The following is a 17,003-nucleotide window of genomic DNA, read 5'->3' on the forward strand; positions in this document are numbered from 1 at the left end:
CCCGGACAGTTTGGGTAAACACACCACAAACCATTTAAGTTTACTTAACCAGATCTCACCAACACTCCATAATCCCAAATATGAACAGAACATCTCCATTTGGATATCCTGCATTAGTTTGCCTCAAACCCAGCACAGAAACATGGAACCAAAAGAAAGGAATGTTCTATGCATAAAGAGGTTACCTGCAGTATTATTAGCAGAGGGAAAAATGAGAAATAACATTAATAAATTTTCCCTTCAAAGAGGAAAATGGAAATGGTTAAGTAAACTGTGGTAAATATCCACTCAGAGGCACATCTGGCAGCGATCTAGTCATTAATTTGATTGCTCTAAAGATTCTGGAGGAACATGGAGGCAAACATTAGTGAAACCGTACAAGTGTTGAATTACAATTTAAAAAGCACTACTAATAAAGGATTGGAAGAAAAAAAAAACATTAAAAATTCTGAAATTTTTAAAGTAAAATTTAAACTTCTCCCATAAACTATTTCCTCTCTGAACTCTCCTCTTTCAGACTGTCCCTAAGTTTGGCTCTTTCTTTGAGGGGTCACCAAATGGTACTATGCCTGAGGGAAGTGGCCACCACTGAGATTTTAGTACGCTATATTAAATATTTCCTAATAGTTTATGCATTTGAATTCTATCTGCCAATTTAGTCTTATTTACTAATAGCAATGATAAGCTGTTTGGAGTTATGAAAGAAATCTAAAGTTTCTATGCTGTTTTCTCCATTCATTCATTTTTTCACTCATTCAGAGTACAAATGAGCAGTCCATTCTGGAGACTGAATTTTAAACTCCCTGAGGGTAAGCAACACTAAATACCCAGTGCCAACCACAATGTCAGGAATCCAGACAGTATAAAGAGATTTGTTGGAATAGAGGAAGAAGATAATGGAGAGGTGAGAGGGAAGGAAGGAAAGGAGGGTGATCTGTAGGTAGCAAATAAAAAGAAGGGAAAGAAAAGGTAGAAGAAAAGAGTTAAAAATGCTTCGGCTTTGGAGTCAAACATCTCAGCATGGACTCTGTAACTAATTCTTACAAGCTGAAAATCTTGAATGTATTTAAAATTTTATGTTCCCTTTTCCTTAGCAGTTAAAATGAGAGTCAAATGAGTTGGTATCTGTAAAAGGTTTAGCAGGGGTCCAATCCACAGTAGGTGCTCAATAACTGGTTACCCCACTAATACCTCAATATACTTGGAAGAATTTGTATTTTTAAATCACTTCTAATGTTCTAATATTACAAATTTAAGCACTGCCAGTAAAGTGAGGCTGAACATCGGCTGTCCTTATTAGCTGTTTTGAAGGTTTATAACCATTATTTAGAAAAGCCCAAAGATCTAGCTTCATTTTTTCCAAAAATGGCAAAAATCAATGAAAGGCAATTCTTAAGATAAGTCCAATGGCAAACAATTTTAGTACTTATTATATGACCATAATGGTCCACTGAGGGAAATTATATGGGAGGGGAAAAAAACCCCTCAAAATTAGCACTGAATGTGAATATATGAATATATATATATATGGTAACAAAAACAGAAAATGTATCAGGGGATCCAAAGAGGGAATCCTCTTCTTTGTTTTAAGAAATCATTTTATAATGAAAATAATCTCATCATAACTTTGCCTCATATTTAGGTTTATAATTAAAGATATCAGGTTTTCTTAAACTGGGGCATACTTGTACATTTACTCATAGGTTTTAAAAATAACAGATGTAATTTCAGAAAATGACAAATAAAACAAGTAACTCCCTTTTTCCTCAAACCACATATCTGAACTGTAGCCACTCTTTCTGGGATAATAACAGAGTTCTTTTTCCAAGGAGTGCCTGGCACAGCATAGTGATAAAAAGAAAAGTACACACACAGAAACAAAGAAAGAAAGAAAAGCACCACTGTGTCTGCAGAGGCACCACAGGGGACTAACACTGTAACAACAGTAAACACTGGAAGCTCTCCATGAAGGAGTCCATCTTAAACTCACACATATGTGGAAGATGTGTGCTACATGCATGTATCCATTGATTTCCTATCCTAATTCCAACAGCCTCCTGGCTCCCAAAGTCACCCACAGGTTGGCAGGTTCTTCTGTAGAAATCCTCAGATCCTGATTCCTCACCCTCCATTTCTGTTCCACGTTAAGCCTACACTGCATTTCCTTTTCTTTCTCTTCCTTATTGAGCAAAAAACAAAACAAACAAAAAAAAAGCTGCTATGAATTTAGTAAAGTGTTTAATTTGTATTTTACCAATCACAACATCATCTAAATAAATTTTTTCTCATTATATGTTCAGGTAGAAAGTATTACTGCTATTTCTTATGGTCCAAAATAATGTTTTGTGATCAGAGACGTACAGACTTAAAAAGGTTAGCAACCACCTATCTATTATGTTCCATATATTTAGTGGCAGCTTCACAATTTCATTAAAGAAGGGGACTGGGGATGTCAATCAGATGGGAGGAGGCGCACCCACAGATCTTACCAGTGTGTTTAACATAACTGCCCTAACAGCTTTTATCTGTTCATTTGGGATAGTTCTAGAGTTGTAGAGCATAAAGCTGGTGGTGCTTCTGAGAAGAGCTAAGGCTCCCAGAAATCACTCCTTGAGACAGCTCCTTCATGTTGAAAGGGGATGGTTTCAATGAGTAGGACTGAAGGCAGGAGTCAAGGGAAGTTTACGCACAATGTGCTGGTGTTTTTCCTGGTAATATTACCCTGATATTCCAAAGGGTAAGGATTATGCAAGCATCTGGACCTTGGTGAGAAAATGGCCTTGGCTAACTTTACACATCCTTGAGATTCAAACTGTGCTTGTAAGAGATTCAATCCTCCACTAATGTCTTAAATACTCATCAGTAGTGAAGTGAACAGATCAGATTCTCCACTGTCTATTCTCCTTCACAATTCTTTATATTCCTAAACATTTATTTCCAGGTAAACAGTAAGGAAATTAGGCTACACATGAAATTCTGAAAAACCAAAGAGAGAAAGGGGGCTAAAAGGATCTTTACTTTAAAATGTGACATCTTGGGGGTGCCTGGCTGGCTCAGTCAGAGTAGCGTGTGGCTCCTGATCTCAGGGCTGTGAATTCGAGCCCCATGTTGGGTGTAGAGATTGCTTAAAAAGAAAATCTTAAAAAATAAATAAGTAATAAATAAAAAACAAAATGTGATATCTGTATTTGGCATTCCCTTTTCTTTTCAAATTTAGATTTGGGGCTTACAGAGGCCTCGGGGTAGAAGGATAAGATAGTTATTTCCTCTCTAATCAATCTATATAAAAAGTTGAACATCTCTGATCTCCCCCAAAAAGGAATTTTTTAGATGAATATTTTAGGAGGCAGCAGGAAAGAGGGAGTGAAAGTTCTAAAATATTCACCTCGTCCTCTGACACCATCCAGTTGTCAATACCTCCAACATAGGTCTTTGTAGTCATGGCAAGGATAAGGGGTATTTCAATCATCAATGAGCAACAATGGTTTCTGTTTCAGCATAGGGGAGAAAAAAAGTAGGATTACTTTTGAAGAAAACATTTTGTTTTCATCTCAAAATATATGTATATATGTGTGTTGTGTGTATGTAAAAGAAAAAAATTGCAGATAAGTTAAACCTCTTAAATTTAAAAATGGAAAGACCCTCTTTTATCTATTTATAAACTTAATTCTAGAACTAATTCAAACTACTACTGATTAATGTTTCTTAAATCGTTCATTTCCTCTGAATAAGTTTCATTCATTCTCACAAAAAGGAAAATGGGCTAATGCATGTTAAGCTTGCTAAATGTGAAAAAATTAAGTATTCAAATATCAAATTCAAAACCACTAAGTTATAGTGATAGCAAGTTTCAGTAACAGGTTTCTTGGTATGCTGCAATCAAGTTTAACCAACTGAGCCACCCAGGCGCCCTGCTGCAATCAAGTTTAAACAATGGTATTTCTTGACTCAAAATGGATTATGGAGATAAGTTAAGAAATATGGAATGAAAGACTATGGTCAAAGTAGTGGCTTTAAGAACTACTGTAGCCAATTCATGTAAGCACAATGTAGTGTTTGGTAGTACTTCGTTCATACCAAAAAATATATATACTAATACATAAAACTGATCCCTCAGGGAAAAAAATTAAAATTATAATAAATTTGTACTGTGAAGAGAGCCCAACCTAGTGAAAATTTAGAGGGTAATTACAGAATTTTCTAGGAGTGACTATTATTAGGTATGTGGTCTAAACTCAGAGGGACCCTCATATTTCTAAGTTAATCTGAAAATTTGTTTTGATCATCCTACTTTTTCTTAACACAGCAAAAAAAAAAAAAAAAAGATAAATTAATGAATCCAGGATTGTTGAGATTGAAATCCAGTTTTAGTTTTTTGATTACTTTAAAACTATAATTTAAAATTTTATATACATATACATATATGTATGGTAACATTTACTTCAGTTCCAAGAAACTCATTTTAATAATCAGATAATATCATCCAGTTTTTTAAAGGATAATAAAAATTTAAAAATAGAGTCATCAGAAATTAGATATTAACCCATAGTGTTGTAAAAGTTGCCATTAACTAAAATTCTCTATGAAGTAAATACATTTCCTCTATGATGAAAATCATGTTAATCATGAAATATGGAAACATCCTAAAATGTAATTCAGTGTATATTCAGTGTACTCTCTTACAAGTATATTTTACTTCATTCTAACTCTGTGGAAACTGGTTATCTGCGTGAGACATACAGCACGTACTGGCAACCTAAGGCTGTGGGGGGAGGGGGGGTATGAGGATCAGACACTGCTCTCCCTTTTGCATTACCTGGAAAAGCCCTCTCCCTGCTCTTTGCCTCCACACTGTGACATGTTGCTCCTTATCTCCCCAACACCCACATTCACAAAATCAGGAACATCACTAATAACCTCTGTGTTTTTAAAAATTGGCATGATCACCTGCTAGTAATCATGCATGAGAATAAAGTGGCATGCCACTTTTGAAAAAGCTGCCATAGACGATAACTGCACACTGATGAGAGCATTTAATTATTCCAGAGCTTATCACTGCCGGACAATTATCTGCTTCATAAAATGCACTATACTTGTGAATTATCTATTTCTAGTGAAAGTCATGAAATCAGTTTGACAACCGAAATTTCTGGACACGTATCTTAGCAGTGCCCCTCTTCCTCATAATAAATAGTCTAGCATGACCACTTATGCATTTATTTCATACAATATCTCTTGAACAAAGTAAAACTTCAAATATGGGAAAAAGAAGAGCATCACATTTAACTCTAGGTCCGGTGAAAATTAGGTGAGTTATTAAGAAATACACTATCTATACTGCGTTTATTGATAATTTGAGTACAACACTTTAAGATTTTATTTTTAAATAATCTCTATATCCAATGTGGGGTTCAAACTCACGACCCTGAGATCAAGAATCACATGCTCTACTGAGTACAACTTCTAAGATAAAAGCCCCACAGCTATTAAAACTATTTATAACTGCTTCCTACTTGACTTTTAAGGTGCCTTATTTTTCTAGAATCTTTGTGCCTATTTTTTGTAACTTCCCATAAAAGTTTTCAAGACTAGGAGGTTTCATGATACAAAGATAATTTTTTTTTTTAATTTAAAAAAAATTTTTTTTTTAAGATTTTATTTATTTATTTGACAGAGAGAATGCGAGTGCGCAAGCAGGGGGAGCTGCAGAGGGAGAGGGAGAAGCAGACTCTCTGCTGAGCAGGGAGCCCGATGCGGGGCTCGATCCCAGGCCCCTGGGATCATGACCTGAGCCGAAGGCAGACGCTTAACTGACTGAGCCACCCAGGCAGCCCCAAAGATAATTTAAAGATTCTAAATCAAAAGGACAATAAGACTATTGGCAAGATAATATACTGTTCAGTAATTTGTCCAAAGTTATAAAAACAGACTCTAGCTCATTGCCACAGTCTTATAAGCAAAAGTAAAGCAAGGTCAAGCAAAGAGAGTATGTTTCATACTGTAAACCTCAAATGACTGACATTTTTAGAAAATCTTTACTTCTTCCCATTTTCTTTTTCTCTGTAATATGTCTGACTAATTTTTCATTGACTTTGCTTGAACTATGCATTACCCATAGAACTTAAGCATAGAGAACAAAAGAGAAAATTTTAAACTCTTAATTTTTGCCCAACAGTAATTTAGGTAAAAGACTGTCTGGGCTTTTGGATTTTATACAGATTTTATGCTTTTCTCCTATTCCAATACCTAGAATAATTGGGCCTGATATTAAACATACAAGTAAACATCTCTTCTTGAATTGGTCAAAAGTAAACCAGATGATACAGCAGTGGGGAGGAGAGGCAAAAAGAAGTTAGAGTCACAAATAAAGTTTTATTCTTCCTCTCTCCCACTCATGCTTTTACACTGAAGAAGTAATAAGCCATTCATGCATTTGTTGTTATTTTTTATTTATACCTTTATTATTTACTTACTGCTGATTCAGTGTCTAATTTGTGCCAGGCAACAAGGAGACACTGGAATTAAATACAGAGATGAGTAAGACAGTCCTTGCATTCGTGGAATTCAAAAATATATAGAAAAAGCATGAAATTCTGTGATAACTGCTCTATGGACAAAGTAAGGAAAAGAGGCTATAAGAACAGGCAGGCAGAGGAGATCAGGTTGTCTATCCAAAGAGGAGATAAACCTGGGACAGGTTTTATGGAGAGCGCCACATAAGAGCTAGATTCTGAGGTAAGAAGTACCTCAGATTTACTAATTCATTTGGGAATAAGCATTTATCTTCCTTCGTGGCACCTCATTCATCAAGGAGTAAACTTGTATTCTTACATGACCAATCTGGAAATCTTTAATACTCAGATGAAATGATCTGACCGAAATAAGGAAACTTCCAGGCATAAAATAGGCAGTGGACTTAGAATTAAGATCACATCACTGTGGGAGGCAGGGGATGACATGTGTGGTGATTATGAACAGTGTTTAAGGAACTGAGGATATTCCTGAATAAGAAACACTAAACAGGAAACAAATTATGTCCACTTAAGACCCAACATACAGCATTTGTTAATTTTAGAATTCACAGAATTATTCGGTCTATTCTGAAATCTACAAATCTGAATTCATGGAATTTGATAGCTGTCTTATACCATCCTTGGTTCACAGCATCTCCAGATTCAGTTTCAATCAACATTTTTTGAGTTTTCGTAACTGGGCTGCTGAGTTCTGCTGGAGGAAATACAACAATCATGTGGCCTGGTGCCGCTACAAATTTATGGTCTGCAAGCTCTCACAACCACTCAGCAATTCTACATTCTGCTGGTCAACTCCCTCTGCCACAGCAGCTCTTCCAAATGTTAGCTCCTGTACCAAGGGGCCCACCCAACTCCTTCCTTGCCTCAGGCTTTCATCTCAGAACTTGTCTGGCTTCAAAGAACCATTAGGGGCCATCAAGTTGCACTCTTTCAATTTCTTATACTCCGTAAAATCTACAAGTGTTTAATCAGCACCCACCCTCTATTCTCAGAGGTAGACAGTATCTCTCTCTCTCTCCTCAAAATTAATTCATCTTGATATTCCCTTATTCCTAACCAGGCCCCTTGAATTCCTCTTAGACCTTGCTCCATGAATCCCCCCCTTCACCTGTATCTCTCTCATCCTCTTATCTCCTTCACCTCAGCTGCTAATAAACATATTCAAGTGTCACCCACCTTAAAAAAGTAAATAAAACTCCTTGATCCACTATAATCTGGGTTTTGTCTTCCCCCTCAACTTCTTTGCTAAAACCGCTTTCACTAGAATCAGCAAGATCCTCCTAAATGCTAAATCCAAAGGTCTTTCCTCAGTCCTCAACTTCATAACTATCACTGAAGCATGCTCACCTCCTTCTTGAAATTTTCTCTTCCTTTGGTTTCAAGTAACAACTTGCCTATTTTTCTGATTCCCCTTTTCATTTTCTCTTGGGCTTCGGGTTCCTCTGCCCACTCCTTAACCAACGGTATTCATTGAGGTTATATCTGGAAACTTATACTCTAGTAATCTTGAGAGAGCACATCCACACCCAAGGCTTTAAGAGCCACTGAATACTGACATCTCCTAATACCTGACTCAGATTTCTTTCTCAAGTTCTACTCCCTAAATTCAATAGCCAAGTAGATATAAACTCAAGGATACCCTACCTTATTCAGTGAATAAGTGGCACTACTCAATTACATACATAAGAAACTTGAGTCATCCATTTTCTCCCTCCCCACATCAAACCATATGCCAAAATTCATTAATTCCATCTCCTAATTTTTTAATGTATTCCCCTAATACTTTCCCTATCCCTGCCTTAAGTCTAGTCATCGTCATCTCTTGCCTGGACCACCCAAATTGTCTCCCTACATCAATGATCCTGAATCCTGATCCTATTTGTCCTAACATGGAAATGTGATGATATCACTCCTCCAACTTAAGAGTTTTCTTCACGGTGGCCCCTGAATACTTTTCTTGTTTCATCTCCTACCCTTTATGCTCTAGTATCAGTGAACTATCTCTATTCCTCCATACATGACATTCCCTTCTATGGTCTAACTCTGTCTGCTCAGAATGGCTTATTTACCTGGCAGAAGCATTTTGTGAAGGAGATTCACAAAATTACTCTCAGCTTTCGGGTCTGAGGTCCAGTGTAAACCATCTTTGGATTCCCTCCCCTGACCCACTACCCCGCCACACACAAAGACCTGGAAGTTTCTCGCATTCCTTTTCCTTTTGTCAAAACGACTGCTCTGACTAGAGACCTCTCCTCACTATATTCTAGTTTGTTGAAATGCCTGTTTGCCAGCTATTCTGTGAACACGGTCAGGCCAGGTTTTCTTTGCTCTGTAACCCCAGTTTCGTACCATGCTCAGGCCACTGTAGGAACCAATCAATATTTTTTTCACTGATAAAAGGGCACTGATCTTTTCTCTTTCCAATCACTTTTCTCCTTCCATACATAATATGAGTTCTATTTCTAAAAGCAGATCTGATCAGGTTACTCCCCTGATTAATCTAAAGGCAATGAGGAAGGAATCTCCAAATACCTCAGTTTGGCATCCAAGTCACTACATGACCTACTTGATCCTTGTTTGCTTCTCCACAATCACTTTCTACTCCTTCACTCTCAAACCAGACCTTCTAGCAGTATCAGACTATATGTTGTTTTATGTCTCCAGGCCCGCCCACATGGATACTGCACTCCTCTGGGGAAATAAGAAAATCCCTCTCATCCTTCAAGACATCACACCTCTGTGAAGCATTTAGTGCCTGGGAATCACACTTCTATGAAGCATTTCTGACCTCACCACTCCCACCCCTGGCTGAGTTGACTCACCCGCTCTCTGGTATACCTTTCACATAACTCTATATTTTCTGTTTAATTCACGCACTTTAACTTACTTGTTTAAAAGTTTGTTTCTCCTACTAGAATGTCTCCTCCGGAGTGGAGACTGTTACATTTAATCTTTAAATGTCTGGCACATAAAAGCCTACGTTTCAAGTGCTAGCAGGAAGAGTAAGATAAGCAGACACAAACACAAAAACACAAACACATTCTAACTCATTTTACTTGGCATTAACTTGTCTACACTTAAAATATTCTCCCCCTCTATTCATATCATTTTTAGCACCGGCACTTCAGAAACTATAAGAGGCTACACTCTAATTATAATTATTTTGAATTCAATGTTTTGCTTCCCTGGTAATCTTTTTTGCAAACAGTAATTTTTCAAAGACTGTTTAGGGAATTTTTTCCCACTCTACTTCCAGCAAAAGGAAGTTTTTAAAAGGTGTTTAATGAGTTAAATCTGTACAGACCCAAAATGATACAGTAAATGGTAAATCAGTTGGGCTTGGATTTCCAGATGCTCCTTATTATTTCCTTAAATCAACTCAAAGCAGCAGTTCACCAGCATTCACAAGAGCACCTCTGTCCAAAAAATGCTGTTTATAAATAAATACCAATTTGTTAACTGATGTCCCCCCCGCCGGAGCCTACATAAGTAATACGAATCACTGCATTTAAAAACTAATTGGAAACAAGGAAAACCACAGGAAAAATAAATATGTTGATAAGGAATTGTGGCAAGATTTCTTTTAACTGTAAAAAGTCCTTACATGATGAATTTCAATGCTAAAAGAAGAAATTTCTGACATTACAGGTAGCACCACGTAGAATTATTGAGGTATTAAATATATTCTTTAATAAATGAATATGGACTACTAATGTGTTTTATCAGAAAAAGGGTATTCACATATTCGTAAGAAGAATATGCTATTAATGTATTTATTCATTGCTACAGAATTTTATAAAGAATCTCAAGTTCCACAGCAGGAATCTCTTCATGCCCAGACTTCCAACGACATTCAGTCATTATGGAATACTTGGTCTTCTGACTGTAACCTGCTCTTTCCTGCCTCTGCTTTTACTAATGTCTACATCAAAAAATCCTTCCATCCTCATTCATATATGTGAATATTTAAATATATTTTGAAGCCCAACAGCCCTAACAAAATCACATCCTAAAAACCTTCATTGAGCCCCTTAACTGAAGTGAAGGGGTTTCTACTGCTCTTTACACCTGTGACCTTACATTTCTCATGAAAACAAAATATGTACAGCTGCCTTCTTAGATGGATACCCATCCTGCCTATGGGTGCACTTCAGCAATTTGTCTCCATGCGAAATTGTGAGAAGACTCCATCTGGGCAGGAAAAATAAAATTTATATTCTTTAATTTTTTCATTTGTGTCCCAGGAAGCTGGTAAAGAAATCTTGATTTTTAAAAAATCTGAGGTAATGGAAAGAACTTAACACTGAAAAATTATAGAGAAATGTAACAGCTTTTCACTTTCAGCTTTAAAAAAACTGACTAGATGGGCACATAGGTGGCTCAGTCGGGTAAGTGTCTGACTTGATTGCGGCTCAGGTCACAATCTCAGGGTCCTGGGATCAAGCCCCACGTCGGGCTCCCTGCTCAGCGGGGTCTCTGCTTCTCCCTCTCCCTCTACTCCTCACCCCACTTGTGCTCTTGCTCTCTCTCTCTAAAATAAATAAATAAAATCTTAAAAAAAATCAACTAGCAACTCATGTTTCTAAAATGATAGTAGAACCAAGGATGTGTGATACCTTTGGAACCCTCTCTTTGGTTTTATAATTCTTTGGTATTTCCTATACACTTAGACCAAATTGAAAAGAATCAAAAGTTAAATAAAAGTTATTTTACTTGAGCCATTTCTCAAAAAAGGAAACTGACTATATCATTAGATTAATGTAACCTAGTACATTTGATTATACCCCAATGCCCTCAAAGAGTTAATGCATGTGCAATGAGGGAAGGTGATTCTTAAAAGGTGTTTAATGAGCTAATCCTACATGAACCTAAAATGATATGATAAACATTAAATTATTTGGCTTAAATTTATGTACTCTCATGGACCAATATAAATATACTGGAATTATTTCTAACATGAAAAAGCCCTCATTTAATAATTTGTCAACTGGAGAAAGCAATTTCCCACAGCTAAAAATATTTAAAAATCTGATATGAGAATAAAATTATATTAAAATGGCATAGTACATGGATTTGGCAACTTGCCAAGGGTAGATACAGACTTTCGCAGATTTCTCTTTCAAAGATATACCAAGCATTCCAACATTTCTAATCATTTGATAGTCAATTGCTGTAGGCAAAAAACTGTACCTAGTAATTCTGTACTGCCAATATATTTTAAACTATTTCATAACATTGCTCATACAGTATGTCTAATAGATTTTGCATACTTTTTCTTATCAGAAACTTCTTTAACATATATAATCTACAGAAATTCTCAAACTAAATTAAATCATAATAGGACTGAAACTGACAAAATCTTTTAGTTGGCCTATTTTACCTGGAGAAACTAGTAAAATAGGGTTCATGACTGAATCTCCATATATATTGAAAATAAACATGTTTAATATTCAAGTACTCTGGTTAGACTCACAGACTGATAATTTTGCAAACTTTTCTATATTTAAAAATGCAAATGCAATAGAGAAGCACAATAACATTTTAAACACATTGTTTTAGAATTATGTACTTTCAGTCCAAACCCACAGAACCAAGATATTAATGGCATGAAACAGAGAAAACAGTTGCTTCATTATCAGAGTTTCACAAAGCTTTTTTTTTTTTTTAATGGTAAAACAGGACCCAATTTTCCATATACTTTGATGTATTCTAGTTATGGCACTTGCCAGTGATGAATTGAGAAACATAATTTGTGACTTAAAACGTGTGCATTAAGTTTACTTGACAGATCATTTTCTACTTCTGTCACTGTACATTAAGAAGTACTTGTAGAATAAATACATCAAGAACAAAACAATCAACTTCATAGAAGTAAATGAGTAGGGATCACGTGGCAACAAGCGGAACTCTATACTTCAAGGACACCAACATCTCAGATCCCCACTCTCAGAACTGTTAGCGCGAGACAGAACTTTGAAGTTCGTATAATCCAATGTCAGATAGGTCAAGACAAATTACATTTTATCACCTCACCAGACCAGCCTACTTAAAAACTTCCCTCGTTAAGCACATACTACATTAAACTCACACTAACTCACCAATTTCCTTCATTCTCCAATCACTTTCATTTACTAACACAAATGTTAAAAAGCGTCTTACAATGTTTATTACTGTGCAGAAGTCAAGGATATGAAAGAGGTTATGTCTTTAGCCTGAGTTTTGCAAATAAAGAAAGTGAATTATTAAATAAAGAGAATTATTCTAAACAACAGAAAGGTTAGTTTTAAACTTATTTGAAATTAGAACTTCAGGTGCCTCAGTTAGTTGCCAAAGGGCCTTTCTGAAGGACAGAGAAAGAACCCTTATAGAATATAGCACTATTATCCCTGTTGCCTAAAAAACAAAACTTTATAATTTAGAGACAATCACTATCGAGACTGATAGAGAAATGTACAAAGATACTATTAGTAAGCATAAGCTATTAAGCCTCTCATCACCCAAGCAGAACCTTATAATCTGAATTAAATTGTCACTCTTTAGCATAAAAAATATTTAAATGAGGATTATTTTAATTCATGCCTCTAAATTAACTCTGGAGTTACTTTCTGTTTCATTATCACTGTAGTAGGACATAACAAGTTTCTCCCTTCCAGCTCAGGTCCTGGTATGCCATGTCTCTTCCCCTAGTCCAAGTGGCTAGGATAATACACCTCAGGGTTTTGGAAAAGGAATCTTAGGAAAACAAGAATCAAACCCTTCCTTGAGTTTCTTTTTTTTTAATTAAAGATTTTATTTATCAGAGAGATCAGAGAGAGAGAGAGAGAGCGTGCACAAGCAGGGGGAGCGGCAGGCAGAGGGAGAAACAGGCTCCCTGCTGATCAAGGAGCCTGACACAGGACTCGATCCCAGGACGCTGGGATCATGACCTGAGCTGAAGGCAGGCGCTGAACCAACTGAGCCACCCAGACATCCCTTCTTTGAGTTTCATAAACCCAGGCTTTTGAGTTGCAATGACCTGGTTTTTAAGCTTCAAAAACCTTAAAGACTTGAGTTACGTGGTTTATGCCATCAATCAAAGATCTATGTAAAATTTCCCCATAAGACGACGAGATACAAATTCAGAAAAGCTGGGTCCTGGGTGAGTGCACTGGTCATGTAGGCTACAGACCCCTACACAGATTCAAACAGAAAAGAAGAGATCCTGTCTAGCAAAGGCCAGAAGAACAATTAAGAACTCAGGTTTCCACATGAAGCATGAACTGGGAACAGAATAAGAATCTGCTAACGCAACAACCTCCTCTCTCATCCTGCCCCTGTTCTCCTTCACCAAACCATCAGTTGAAAATATTGTGCTTAGAGAAAACTGGCAGGAACATAATTTTGATGACCTTTCATCTCAGAGGAAAAAAAAAAATACATTCTTATCTTTCCAAAATAAGATACATTCATAATTTATGAAATCATATTTTTCATTTGTGTTTTATGGAGCTTATATTTTTTACAGATATTCCTTTTTGGCATTATTAACTATTTACACTTTTGAAGGCTTATTTCTGTCTTCTAAATAGTATGTATATACTTTTATACAACTTTTAACAATGTGTAATTATAGTGCTGTTATTTTAAAGTTTTTTCTCCTTTTCAAAGAACTTTCCTTAAAATAAAATCTATGGCCATGGTTCTTATTTCTTTTAAAGGACCTTTCTGTTTTGTTCATTATGTACCTTCTTGAAATTTAATTGAATTTTTAAAGGGAATGTCAAATTATTCAGCAACTCAAATTCAACTAAACGTAAGTGTTTTCAGTTTTAATAAGATGGTTAAGGTTTATTGGTGTAATGATAGTGAATCAAATCAATTAATTGTAATACATTTATTTAATAAATACTTATTAAATGACTAATTTAGTAAATGACTAATTTAAATGACTAATTAAATGACTAATACTAAGAAATTATTTGACACAACCACTTTCCTATAAAATAGTCATTGAAACTTCTTTTTTTTTTTTTTAAAGATTTTATTTATTTATTCAAGAGAGACAGAGAGAGAGAGAGAGGCAGAGGGAGAAGCAGGCTCCCAAGGAGCAGGGAGCCCGATGCGGGACTCGATCCCAGGACCCTGGGACCATGATCTGAGCCGAAGGCAGACGCTTAACCATCTGAGCCACCCAGGTGCCCGTCATTGAAACTTCTGATTAAAAAAAAGAAACTTCTGATTGATGATGAGAAGAAAAAAGATGAAGAAAAATGTATAAAATGCACCTACCTCGAGCTGGAGTAGGACTTTAAAAAATAAGAGATTTCTTTTAAACTCACTTTAGAAGAATTTGATACAGATGATACACAAAAGGTAAAAGATGCAAAAAAGAAAAAAAATATATCCCTTGAAGTTAGCCCTGGTTCTAACTAAATTTGTTAAAATATATCTCAGAAAATAAAAGCACTTGACTTTCTTTTCAAATTAAAAAATGACATTTGAGGCACCTGGGTGGCTCAGTTGGTTAAGCACATGACTCTTGATTTCAGCTCAGATCATCCTCTCAGGGTTGTGAGATTAAGCTTGGGATTCTCTCTCTCCTCCCTCTACGACTTCCACCAAACTCACTCTCTCTCCCTCTCTTAAATAAAAAAAAAAAAAAAGTGACATAGGACATTTCTGTTAAAGCAGAAAATATTTTTAGATACAATAAATATAAATATCAATCCACATAATTATTTATGTATGAAATGTAATTTTAAAAAGATTTTATTTATTTATTTATTAGAGAGAGAGAGAACGAGCAGGGGGGAAAGGCAGAAGGAGAGAGAGAAGCAGACTCCCCGCTGAGCAGGGAGCCCGACCCGGGGCTTGATCCCAGGACCCTGGAATAATGACCTGAGCCGAAGGCAGATGCTTAACCAACTGTGCTACCCAGGCACCCCAGAAATGTAATTTTTTTCATTTTTCTATAGGACCATGTGTTTATTTACTGGAGTAAGTTATGGTGAGAAGAGCAAGTTAATTCCCTTTCATGCCTAAAATTTTTACTGAATATAATACTAAATCTCAATTGCCTTCACTATAGTTTTTTATAATTTAGAGACAATCAAAATCAAGACCAAAGTAGTTCAAAATAGGTCTGAGGAAATTACCCAGAATGGAGCACAGACAAATAAAGAGATGAAAACAAGGATAGGTAAAGAGAATGGAGGAGTTAAATAGGAGGAAGCAACACATATATAATTAAAATTCCAGAAGAACACACAGCATATGGGAAAGTGAAAATTTTCAAAGAGATAATGGCAAAGGTGTTTGAGAACTGATGAGACTTAAAGAGCCCAATGAATTGCAAGCATAATAAAGAGAAATCCATACCTCAATACATCATGAAACCATCCTATATGAAAGACAAAGAGATGTTCAAACCTGCCAGAATGTAAAGACTGATCATCTATAAAGGAATATTAGACTTAAAATGACTTCTTAATAGCAATAAAGAATGCCAGAAGGCACTAAAATAATCTTTATTGACATGAAAGAAAATAATTTGTAAACTAGAATTCAACACTCAGCCAAACTATTTTCCAAAAGAAAAATGAAAAAGTAAAGATATATTCAAAAGAACAAAAACTAAAAGAGCCTCTCATCCAAGGAAATTCTCAAGAACACCTTGGAGGAGGAAGGAAAATGATCCCAGACAGAAGGGCAGAAATGCAAGAAGAAAGGGTAATGGAAAATACTAGTAAATATATGGGTAAGATTAAATAAGCATCATATGTATAAAACAATTTCTGACACAAGAAGGGAAAGGTAAGTTTGTACATAATGACTACCTTTATACCTTGTTAAGTATACATATTAAAATAGGCATGATAGGGGCATTTGGCTGGCTCAACTGGTTGAGTGTTTAACTCTTGGTTTCAGCTCAGGTCATGATCTCATGGTCCTGGGACTGAGCTCCATGGTGGGCTCTGCACTCACTGGGGAGCCTGCCAGAAGATTCCCTCCCTCTGCCTCTTCCCACTGTGTGTGCTCTTTCTTTCTCTCTCTCTCTCTCAAATAAATTTATAAAATAAAATAAAATAAAATAAAATAAAATAAAATAGGCATGGTAACCATTAAAGAACAAACACAGAAAAAATAAATGTCAGTGAATCCAAAAGAAGGTAAGGGGAATGGGCAGAAAGGTTGGGAGAGTGAAATAAATAAAAAATAAAATAACTTGGTCAAAAAAATCCAATATATGGACAGTCCTTGGCTAAAATAGTTTATGATTTTTCAACTTTACAGTGGTGTGAAAGCAATGCCCATCTAGTAGAAACCACACTTCAAATTTAGAATTTTGATCTTTTCCCAGGCTAGTGAGGTGGGCTCTGACACTCTATCCTGATGCTGGGCAGTGGCAACCACAGCTCTCAGTCAGTCACATGATCACGAGGGTAAACAACCCATACAATTACAACGACTCTCTACCATACAGCCATTCTT

At 36.0% G+C, this 17,003-nt stretch overlaps 1 protein-coding gene across 4 annotated transcripts in view; it reads right to left on the minus strand.

Moving 5' to 3' along the window:
* Nucleotides 1–17,003, minus strand: part of FBXL17 (F-box and leucine rich repeat protein 17) — a 515,189-nt gene that overhangs the window by 267,026 nt on the left and 231,160 nt on the right. The window contains exon 7 of one of the 4 annotated variants that reach the window (XR_010413178.1): nucleotides 3,386–3,488. The exons of the other annotated variants lie outside the window; for them this stretch is intronic. The gene's annotated coding sequence lies outside the window, so the exon portion shown is untranslated. The remainder of the gene's footprint in view (nucleotides 1–3,385; nucleotides 3,489–17,003) is intronic. 4 annotated transcript variants of the gene reach the window in all.

Source organism: Mirounga angustirostris, unplaced genomic scaffold, assembly GCF_029215605.1.
Source record: "Mirounga angustirostris isolate CCGP_5_RB_7025 unplaced genomic scaffold, mMirAng1.0.hap1 SCAF_7, whole genome shotgun sequence".
Classification (NCBI taxonomy): domain Eukaryota; kingdom Metazoa; phylum Chordata; class Mammalia; order Carnivora; family Phocidae; genus Mirounga; species Mirounga angustirostris.